This window comes from Triticum dicoccoides, chromosome 2A (genome assembly GCF_002162155.2).
Source record: "Triticum dicoccoides isolate Atlit2015 ecotype Zavitan chromosome 2A, WEW_v2.0, whole genome shotgun sequence".
Classification (NCBI taxonomy): domain Eukaryota; kingdom Viridiplantae; phylum Streptophyta; class Magnoliopsida; order Poales; family Poaceae; genus Triticum; species Triticum dicoccoides.
The window spans coordinates 409,075,167-409,086,993 of NC_041382.1; positions in this window are offsets into that span (position 1 = coordinate 409,075,167).

Below are 11,827 nucleotides of genomic sequence, written 5' to 3' on the forward strand. Positions count from 1 at the left end.
GAAACACTGAAATAGGCAATAAAACAACACTTTGGGTTGGGCCTCCGGTTAATAGGTTAGTCCCAAAAATAATATAAAAGTGTATAATAAAGCCCATAAACATCCAAAACGAGTAATATAATAGCATGGAACAATCAAAAATTATAGATACGTTGGAGACGTATCATGGTGTCAGCTGTGAAACAATTCCACATTGTCTTAAATGCATGCCAAACTCGTAACTCAAATATTCACCTCCATAATCATATCATAGAAACTTGATTTTCTTGTTACGATGATTCTCCACTTCACTATGAAATTCCTTGAACTTCTCAAATGTTTCAGACTTGTGTTTCATTAAGTAAATATACCCATATCTACTCAAATCATCTGTGAAGGTAAGAAAATAATGATATCCACCACGTGCTTCAACACTCATCGGACCGCATACATCGGTATGTATTATTTTCAATAACTCACTAGCTCGCTCCATTGTGCCAGAGAACGGAGTTTTAGTCATCTTGCCCATGAGGCATGGTTCACATGTCTCAAATGATTCATAATCAAGAGATTCCAAAGGTTCATCAGCATGGAGTTTCTTCGTGCGCTTTACACCAATATGACCTAAGCGATAGTGACACAATAATGTGGTACTATCATTATTAACTTTGCATCTTTTGGCATCAATATTATGAATATGTGTATCACTACGCTCTAGATTCAACAAGAATAAACCATTCACAAGGGGTGCATGACCATAAAAGATAGTACTAATATAAATAGAACAACCATTAGTCTCTGACTTAAATGAATAACCGTCTCGCAATAAACAAGATCCAGATATAATGTTCATGCTCAACGCAGGCACCAAATAAAAATTGTTTAGGTTTAAAACTAATCCCGAAGGTAGATGTAGAGGTAGTGTGCTGACGGTGATCACATCAACCTTGAAACCATTTCTGACACGCATCGTCACCTCGTCCTTAGCCAGTCTTCATTTATTCCATAGCTCCTGCTCCGAGTTAAAAATATTAGCAACCGAACCAGTATAAATACCTAGGCGCTACTACGAGCACTAGTAAGGTACACTTCAATAACATGTATATCGAATACACCTTTGTTAACGTTGCTAGTCTTCTTATATCACTACTGCAGGATGGTCCAAACGCGACACTACGATCAGAGACCCTTCGACGAAACTGTGTGTGATGCCTTTATTGCAAATGGGGGTGTAAAAAACTATCAAAAAAGGTGCAAAACATTTGCGATGATGGATGCATCAAACAAGGTTCAGATTTTAGTCGCGTGTGCGATGAAGGGCATACGGTTCAGTTCAATTAAATGTTTGGGATGAGGAGGAACAAAAGAAACGGTTCAACTGAACAAGATGTGTGTGATATATAGCATACGGTTCACTAGGATGAACTGTGTGTGATTAGGCTACACAATGGAAACGGTTCAACTGAACAAGATGTGTGTGATACGCGGCAAATAGATTTGTAATCAGAAATGTGTGCGAAGACCGATAATAACACAGACGATTGCTGCTAATAAGTCGTGTGATTTGCTCTATCTACAGTGGAATAACATGTATATATATAACTGAAATAAACATCCAATTACATAAGTTACTATACAGATCATTCGCACACACCTCAATAAACAATTGCGTGCATTCTAAAGTAGGAGAAACAATCGTCTAGTCATCTACTTCTTGTGATGCTCCCGCCACTGCTATGTGGCTCGATCCCTCGTCTAGGTCAGGAAGAAGACAGTTCCTCATGTCAATGATCCACCTATACATCACGTAGCTTGTGTACGCGTCCATGGCTGCGTACTTGACATGTTGTTCATCCAATCTCTTATGCCACACACTGTGCCAGGCGTTCCTGTCCTTATTGCTCTCATTCTTCATCTTCATGTAGTAGGGGACAATGATGGTCGAGGCAAGGTCAACTAGGGAGTTCAGTTTGTTTTTGTCGCTGCCCCAGACCTTGTAGTGGCTTTGGATGTTGACAAGATTCGGGCATTTCAAGCACGAAACCTTGAGCACTTTTAGATCGTTGGTGGTGTCGACCGCAGTGAAACTTTAGTCAGAGCTGTTGATAAACCTGGAGAAACGCTTGCAAGGCGTTGTTGCCAGGTGGTAGTGGTAGATGAGGAGTCGAGGACGTCATGTCACACGCACAACTGGGCGACGACAACCTTCTGATCGTGCCCGGCACGACCCATGGTGTACTCGAGGTCGAAGCCGACCACTTGGTACTTGTCCTCGGCATGGAACTGCTCCATAGTTTGGATGGAGCTCTCCACCGAGACCAGATCGTTCGTGTACACCACCGAGAGGGCCTTCCCCTCACGTGGGTGTCCACGACGTGTTCCATGGTGAACTGCCCGCCGTTGTCGTCGTCCGCCGCTGGGAGCGCCATTGGAGCCACGGGGAGCGCCATTGGAACCGCTGGATGTCCTCTCTGTATGTGTCCTCATAGGTGTGCTTATTGTGTCGTGTGGGACGAGAGATGAAGGTAAATGGCCGCAGGAATAAAGGGGGCCATGCGGCGTGGATTCTCGGCACGTCCGCATGGCAGTTTTTGCAGCGGGTAACTACATCATCGCGCCGCGCCCAGCGCAACCGCATGCACACGAACGTTCGTGATCGTGCGTCGTACCCAAACACTGGCAGTGCGCGTGGAGGGACGTGGGAAGAGCACCCGGAGGGACGCGAGAGTAGAGGGCACATGGCGGGATGCGAGCAGAGCGCGCCGCAGCCTCCTGAACCGCAAGCAACCACACGCATAGAGCAGTTGAACACGCAGGAAATGGTCGCCTACAAGCCGTCCGACAGTTGCGTCGCTGCGTAGAGAGCGGTCGTGTGCTACCACCTCCTTCTAGTCTATAGTCCCCTTTATATTCTGTGCCATACTTTTCCCTCAAATTTAACCAACAAAATGTTAATGCATGTTATAAAAATTGTACAATTGGAAACTATGTTGAAATATGAATCCAACTATATAATCTTTGGCGACATGCATTTGTATTTTATTAGTTAAATCATAGTTATAAACCAGGACGGGGGTATAGTAGGTAATTAAATCGCAAACGTTTTTTTATTAACCGTATGTGTACGTGGCCTTTCGTCCTCCTCTCGCATGCCTTGTCACCCCGCTGTCGCATACGGCTTATAGCGCAAGCTTGCGCATCGCGCGGGGGCGTTCTTTTGGCTAAATGGTGGCGCCAATGAATCGTCGGTGAGCCCATTCCCGCACAACCTCGCAGGTTCCCGTGCAAGCTTCCCGCCCGACTCGGTGAAATCCCCTAAAATCCCAATGCTTACCAGCCTGCTATAAAAACCCTCATGGTCGGTGAGTCCTGCGTCGCATTTTCCGCTCCCTTCCTATAGCGTATCTCGTCTGCTTCGCCCACGATCGCCAATGGCACTAGTCCGTCGTCGACGCTCATCCACTCTGCTATTATCAGAGGACAGCTCCAGCTGGGAGGCTACACCGCGGCGGTGATGCAGTCCCCGCGTAGTGTAGTGCGTGTGGTGTCCCTGTTGGGTGTGCGTGGAACACCCACCACACTCTCTGTCGTCGCTGCCCGTCGGCAGCTGTTGCCGGCCACCGTTGCCGCCACACAACCGTCGAAGGCCAGGGCCACCGTCCGCTCCACCGCCATGGCCCAAAGGCAGGAGGTGGCCGTCGTGGCCGCCACCCCACCGCCGGACACCGTGGCCATCACCCGCTCGGCCACCGCGGCGCGAAGGCGGGAGGTGGTGGTCGTGGCTACCACCCCGTAGTCGTCCCCCATGGTCGCCAGCCCACCGTCGACCGTCGAGGTCATCACCCGCTCCGCCACCGCCGCCCGAAGGCGGGAGGCGGAGGTGGATGCCCGCACGTGCGTCAGCGACCTTGCACGCTACACCGAGTTCCTACGGGAGGAGGAGCACCTCATCGAGCATGCAAAGAGCCTTACCGCCGCCGTGGCCGCAGCACACGCCACCTCAGAGGCGAGGAACCGGGAGATCTACGAGGAGAACCACCGCTTCGAGAGGGGTCATCGGGCGTTCGAGGTGAGCGTCGCTGAAGCTGCAACAGTGGCAGGCACTGTATTGCAGTTGCCCAGCTCGTCGGTAGGCTCCTCCTCCGCCGCCTCTTATTGAGCGCGCTCGACAGAGGAGAGGCTGCCAGAAGTAGTACAAAGCCCCTTCGCAGTAGTAGTATTTAGGGGCTATTTTGTTTAGTTCATCTGGCTATAGATGTGGTGGAACTGTACAACATACTTAAAATTAGCTGGTATATATAGTTGAACTAGCTATTTCAGTACGTGGTTGGCAACAATTGGGGAAAAGTTTGGTCGGTTCAGCTGTCGAGTTGAACTGTTTGTATAAATTAAGAACGAATGCTTAATCTATGAATGAAATCTATGCTTTATTACTAAATTTTAGTTGCAAAAATTAGATACTGCTAGTGATTTTTAGCTTCATATTTTGACAAATCACAGTCTTACAAGGTTGACAAATGGCAATGTTGCTAGATCAACAAATGTCAATCTTTCCAGTTTGACAAATGGTAACATGCCCAATATGTTAGATGCAAATCGCACCAAATTTTTTGTAAGTGGTCGCACACGGGTCATCCAAAAGAACCGTTTGCATTGAAGAGATGCAAAAATCCTGCTCTCACTTTGCATCATGTCGTCCCGGGGTCGACGGGCATGGGGCGGGAGGACGGCAGCTGGCGGCGCTGAGAGGTAGCGTTCAACGGCGGTGTCCCATGCAGCTGAGGGGGGCGCGTGCACGAAGAGGAAGGCGGGCGGCCATGGAAGTCAAAGGGCTCGCTTCCCACTGAGCTTGCACAGCGTACAACTCGCATGCTTCCCGGTGAGCCTGCGCATTCGAGGACAGCTTGCACTCCTCTCGGTCAGCCTGCGCATCGGACTACGCTCGCACGCCTCCCGTTTAGTCAAGGTCAAGCAGCTGTCCGCACGGCACCTCCTACAACCATTAAAACCAAGACACGTGGCGTCATGTGAATGGTTAACAGAACGCACACGGTTTGTCTTATACAAACATTTGAGATATTAAAGTGGCAGCTATTTTTTCAAAATGCCTTTCTTGGTTGTCATTATTCGAGTGCACCTTCTCTCAGAATGGACACGAAAAATACCACATCATGTCGGGTGCCATTCCATGATAGCATGCCAAGTTTCATGAATTTCAGACAAGTTTTGGATTCACTAGAATTTAAAAACCAGGCATCTCAATGTTTTACTAGCAATCAACAGTGACCTGGTGTTTGAAATTCATTCCCATTTCTTGCATGGGACCTAAGCATGCACCCAAGGACACAGATTTGATTTTTCAACCAATTTATATGCACTGGAGCATGTGCATGTAGTTCGCATTAGAATTATGCATATAAATGCATTGAAAACTCAGTTAATGCATAAAAATGTCCAAACGAACCCCGAAAAATCAAAAAAAATGACACAACACTCCTGTTGTTCTATGTTGACACGAGAAAAAAATTGGAAGCAATAGGAGGCAATGGATATCATTTCGTCCCCAAAGGTGGGACGTTCCCTACCGAAACCATCATGCTTGTTATGAGAAGCTCTGGTTTGTGAGAAGCATATACCCAAACCTGCCCCAAACAGGACAAAAATTTTACCACGGCATGTTGATGCCGCTCCATGAAAGCATGCCAAGTTTCATGAATTTCAGACGAGTTTTGGATTTACTAGAATTTAAGAACCAGGCATCTCAATGTTTTGCCGGCAACAACGGTGCCCTGGTGTTTGAAACTCATTCCCATTTCTTGCATGGGACCTAAGCATGCACCCAAGGACACATATTTGATTTTTCAACCAATTTATACGCACTGGAGCATGTGCATGTAGTTCAAATTTGAATTATGCACATAAATGCATTGAAAACTCACTTAATGCATAAAAATGTCCAAACGAACCCCGAAAAATCTCAAAAATTGACACAACACTCCTGTTGTTCTATGTTGACAAAAGAAAAAAATTGGAAGCAATAAGAGGCAATGGATATCGTTTCGTCCCCAAAGGTGGGACGTTCCCTATCCAAACCATCATGCTTGTTGTGAGAAGCTCTGGTTTGTGAGAAGCATATACCCAAACCTTCCCCAAATGGGACAAAAAAATTACCACGGCATGTTGATGCCGCTCCATGATAGCATGCCAAGTTTCATGAATTTCAGACGAGTTTTGGATTTACTAGATTTTAAAAACCAGGCATCTCAATGTTTTGCCGGCAATCAACGGTTCCCTAGTGTTTGAAATTCATTCCCATTTCTTGCATGGGACCTAAGCATGAACCCAAGGACACATATTTGATTTTTTCAACCAATTTATATGCACTGGAGCATGTACATGTAGTTCAAATTTGAATTATGCACATAAATGCATTGAAAACTCAGTTAATGCATAAAAATCTCCAAACGAACCCTGGAAAATCACGAAAATGACACAATACTCCTGTTGTTCTATGTTGACACGATAAAAATTTGGAAGCAATAAGAGGCAATGGATATCGTTTCGTCCCCAAAGGTGGGACGTTCCCTACCGAAACCATCATGCTTGTTGTGAGAAGCTCTCGTTTGTGAGAAGCATATACCCAAACCTGCCCCAAATGGGATAAAAAATTTACCATGACATGTTGATGCTGCTCCTTGGTAGCATGCCAAGTTTCATGAATTTCAGACGAGTTTTGTATTTACTAGAATTCAAAAACCAGGCATCTCAATGTTTTGCCAGCAATCAACGGTGCCCTAGGGATTGAAATTCATTCCCATTTCTTGCATGGGACCTAAGCATGCACCCAAGGACACATATTTGATTTTTCAACCAATTTATATGCACTGGAGCATGTGCATGTAGTTCCAATTTGAATTATGCACATAAATGCATTGAAAACTCAGTTAATGCATAAAAATGTCCAAACGAACCCCGAAAAATCACAAAAATTGCCACAACACTCTTGTTGTTCTATGTTGACACGAGAAAAATTTTGGAAGCAATAAGAGGCAATGGATATCATTTCGTCCCCGAAGGTGGGACGTTCCCTACCCAAACCATCATGCTTGTTGTGAGAAGCTCTGGTTTGTGAGAAGCATATACCCAAACCTTCCCCAAATGGGAAAATTTACCACGACATGTTGATGTCGCTCCATGATAGCATGCCAAGTTTCATGAATTTCGGACGAGTTTTGGATTTACTAGAATTTAAAAAATAGGTATCTCAATGTTTGCGGCCGAGTGACGCTGGCAGGGTGTTTGACATTCATTCCCATTTCTTGCATGGGACCTAAGCAGGCAGCCAAGGACACAAATTTAAATTTTCAACTAATTTATATGCATTAGAGCATGTGCCTGTAGTTCAAATTTGAATTATGCACATGAATGCACAGAAAACTCAATTAATGTATAAAAATGTCCAAGCGAACCCCGAAAAATCGCGAAAATTGACACAACACTCCTGTTGTTCTATGTTGACACAAGGAAAAAAATTGAAATCGAGAAGAGGCAACAGATATCATTTCGTCCAGAAAGGTGAAACGTTCCCTACCGAAACCATCACACTTGGTGTGTGAGAAGCTCTGGTTTATGAGAAGCTTATGCCCAAACCTGCCCCAAATGGGACAAAAACTTTACCACGGCATGTTGATGCTGATCCATGATAGCATGCCAAGTTTCATGAATTTCGGACGAATTTTGGATTTACTAGAATTACAAAAGCAAGTACGTCGATGTTTGCTGGAGAGCCACGGTGCCGTGGTGTTCGAATTTCATCTCCATTTCTTGCATGGGAGATGAGCATAAACACATGGACACATATATGATTTTACAACCCATGTTGGTGCACCGGAGCATGTGCATGTAGTTTGATTTTGAATTGTGCACCTGAATGGCTAGAAAACCAATTTAATGTATAAAATGTTCAAACGAACCCTGAATAATCCCAATTATTTTACAACACACATATAGTTGCATGTTCACTCCAGATAAAAGGTCTAGCAATTCAGACACCGTCCATTGCCGCTGTGACCCCATTATGTAATTCAAATCAAGATGAAAAATCAAGTAGATCACACATAGTTTATTATCACCAACCGTGTGAGATGCAACACAAAATATCCTGGAGCACCGTCAGTGCATACTACGCCTATGACTTATGCGAGAAGGTGCGTCGGCTACAGTCCACAGCTGGCGTCTCAAGCACACTAGCTCGCTCCCCAAATATCATTTCACTATTCAATCATCGCTGGTGAAAGATGGGCATGTGGACCCGCATCGTGAGGGCAACTTCGGTGGCCCACTCCGGTGTGAGCGCGGCCACAGCCTCCATGCACGTGCTAACAAGGTGCATGAGCACGGCCGCAATCTGCGACCGGGTGGCCATGGCATCCCAAACGGCCGTTGTTGCTTCTCATGTGGTGGTAGCAACATCTGGCTCAGGGATAACAACTGGCGAGAGCGGCACAGAAGCTGTCTGTTCCGCAGCGGCGGCCTTAGCCCTGATGGAGGCCGCCCACAACCATGTCGAGGCCGCCCACGCCCAGCTCCTGGCAGTCACCACACAAATCAAACGAAGCTTCTCTGACAACGGTCGGCAACCCACGGTCGGAGATCTGGCAATCGCCGAGAGCGTTCGAGCAGCCGTCTGTTCCTCCGCCGCATACCTTGTGATGATGGAGCCCATCCAAGCCCAGATCGCGTCCGCCAATGCCCAGCTCGTGGCGGCCTTTTCCAAAGAGATGGCGGACGCGGATGGCGAGATGCTTTCCGAGTATGGTGCGATGGATGCCATGGAGCCCCTTCCCCAGGAGACTGTCGGGTGCGAGCTGGACATGGAGGCGGCGGCGGAGATCCACGAGCACAAGCCGTAGTAGTACTCTTTGTTTTGTTTAATTAAGAGCGCCGGTCTTTAATTTGTTAGACTAATGTTTAGGTCAGCTAGCTCTGTTTAATTGCTGAACTAGCTTGATTAAGAAGTTAGTCTCCTTTGTGTACCCAAATTATGCAATGACGTGGATGACCACTGTAACCAGGGAAATTCGAATCAAAAATTTTGACGTTCAAACTCATCACACACGGGTTAAGTTGTCTGAATCATTTGTGATGTTCACATATCGTACACAGTTCTGAATAAGGGACCGTGTCTGATGACACTTTGCACGCCAGTTGTTTCGCTGAAGCGATTCCAAATTTTTGGCTTCCATGGGAATATCTACCTCCCCGCCGCCTCCCCCTTACCAAAAGCCACATTTCTCCTGTTTCCGCCTTCCTTTCCAAGTTCAAACTTTCACTCCTTGCTTGCAACGCCGCCGCCTCCTCGCCGGCGATCCTCCTTCACGCTGCTCGGCCTCGCCTATCCAGGCAGGTAATCCACACCCGACCCCCATCCTCCTCCTCATTCCACATCCCACATGCCCCGACCGCCGGTGTGAGCGCGACACCTTCCACCAAAATCACCGACCCTCCACCAAATAAGCGCGGCCCTAAGACATGATCTCAAGGAGCATTTGGCAGCGGAGAAACAAATCGCGGCCGCACGCGCGGATGAGGTCACAATGGCTGCCATTCGTGCCGACCCCCAGATCTTGGAGGAGCACCTTGCCATTTGCTAGCTACGCTGGTTAAGCATGCTCAGTTTACCCGTTGCATGTGTTGCTCCTGCATTTCCTTCACAAATTCTAGTGAATTATGCTATCTAATTTTACCATGCAGTCTGTTGCTCTAGTGTATATGTTCTATATGTCATGCAGTGTGGTGCTCACTTATAAACTGTTTTGTTAATTAGTTGTCTTCTTCAGTTAACTGTTTGGTTCAATTCTGCAAATGTGATGTTCAACTCTTCAGGCTGCAATTTTTGTATTGTCTTCCATGTGAGAAATAAATCGAATTTATCTTTGCAAAATACATGAGAAACGAATACAATTGCTATATTTCCAAGTTGTCAAGCATGCTTGGTTTGGTTATACATTGTGCAACATGGTGCTCAGTTAACGTTTGGTTCATTTGTGCTGTGGTGTTTTGTTAACTGTTTGGTTCAATTCTGCAATGCGATGTTCAATAGTTGTGGATGCATTCTGTTATTGTATATCATGTGAGGCATAAATTGAATTTGGCTGTAGTAAATACTTAACCTGATGACTAACTACCTTATATGTGTTGCAGGGAAACAATGGGAAGCACTAAGGTTTACAATCGAGGTTAGCATGTGCATGGTCCGTTGTCTAATAGCACATCATTGTGCAATTGCAGGAACCATTCTAATATTTTGGTTTTTAACAATTTGGTTTTGCACATGTAGGTCCTGCTATCAGAGGTTTTGACCCATTGTTTAACCCTTTTTTGCATATGGGGAAATGAGTTGTCCATGAATATCAATCAAATCAAGAAACTCAGAAAGATTGTTAGGATAAAGAAATTAGCGACAAAAAACAACAAGATCTTTGTGTGCACAATGAAGAAGACATCAGTTCACTACAAGATGGTACTAACTATTATACCTTGCCTTTTTTTATTCCTTTGCCCCATTTCCAATATAGAGAAGATATTTATGCACATCCTTGTTTTCATGCCTTTCCAAAGCAGTCCACTGATGATTACCTCTCAACCCACCTCTATGGTCAGGAGGCGAGGAAGGTTTTCATACAGCACCCACGGTTCAATATTGAAGTGTTCCTAAAGAGGACGAAGGACGGATGGTCAATCATCCACATGCATTGGCCGAAAGTTGCAAAGACCTTCAACATGAATGAAGGCTCAATATTCGCCTTCCACTTCAGCAGTTTTCCAGATGAGATGCATCTGTCTATATACCATCTATGATGCTAATTTCGAAAGGTTCTACATGTTGCATGTGAAACTTGGTGCTGGTGCAGTTGTGTAATGGGGTAGCTGAGTGCTGAAGCTATATCATGTTGTACTCTGATGTATTTCAATTATGAAATTATACTTCCTTAATATGGAAATGAAATATATTATGTGCTTAATATGAATGTCAATTAGATTAATAAATGGATTATTAATAATAGGGAAATTAGCCTGCTAATGGCGAACTAGCCTGCTAATTGGGTTTTGCTATTACAGATGGTTGTTGAAAAAATACTGTGGGCGATGAGCTCAGGCAACGCACATAGTTTCTAGGAATAAACCGTGTTGGATCAATGAACAATCACACACGACTTTCTCTTGAAAACTGTTTGCATTAGGCCACCTTGCACAAACATTTACCACATAACAACTGTGTGTGATGGACAGCCTTTGCCACACAGTTTCTTGTACGGACTGTGTGTGATACATTCAATAATGCAAATGATTTAATGGGAAAATTTGTGTGTGATGTACCTGTGAACGGAAACATTTTCCTTGGAGCAACTGTGTGGGATGTACATACGAACGGAAACGTTTAGCGGGGACTGACTGTGTGGGATGTACTTGCGACTGGAAACAATTTTGTCGTATAATTGTTTTTTAGCTCTACTATACGTATTTCCATATTTGAGCGCTCGTCGGTCGCACACGACCTCATTTTGCCGAGCATGTGTGCCAGGAGGGCATATCCCCGACGGTTTTTGGGTCGTGTGGGAAGGGCCCCCTATCGCTCACACTCACTTGGCAACGGTTCCAAATGTCATTGCGGAAAGGGCTTAAAAACTATTTGTTTAGCACCGACGCGTACCAGTGCCTTCCAAGTACTTGGGGCAGTTCTGCTTCCAGTGACCATTCCCCTTGCAGTAGAAGCAATCAGTATTAGGTTTGGGTCCAGTCTTTGAAGGAAATATGCCCTAGAGACAATAATAAAGTTGTTATTTAT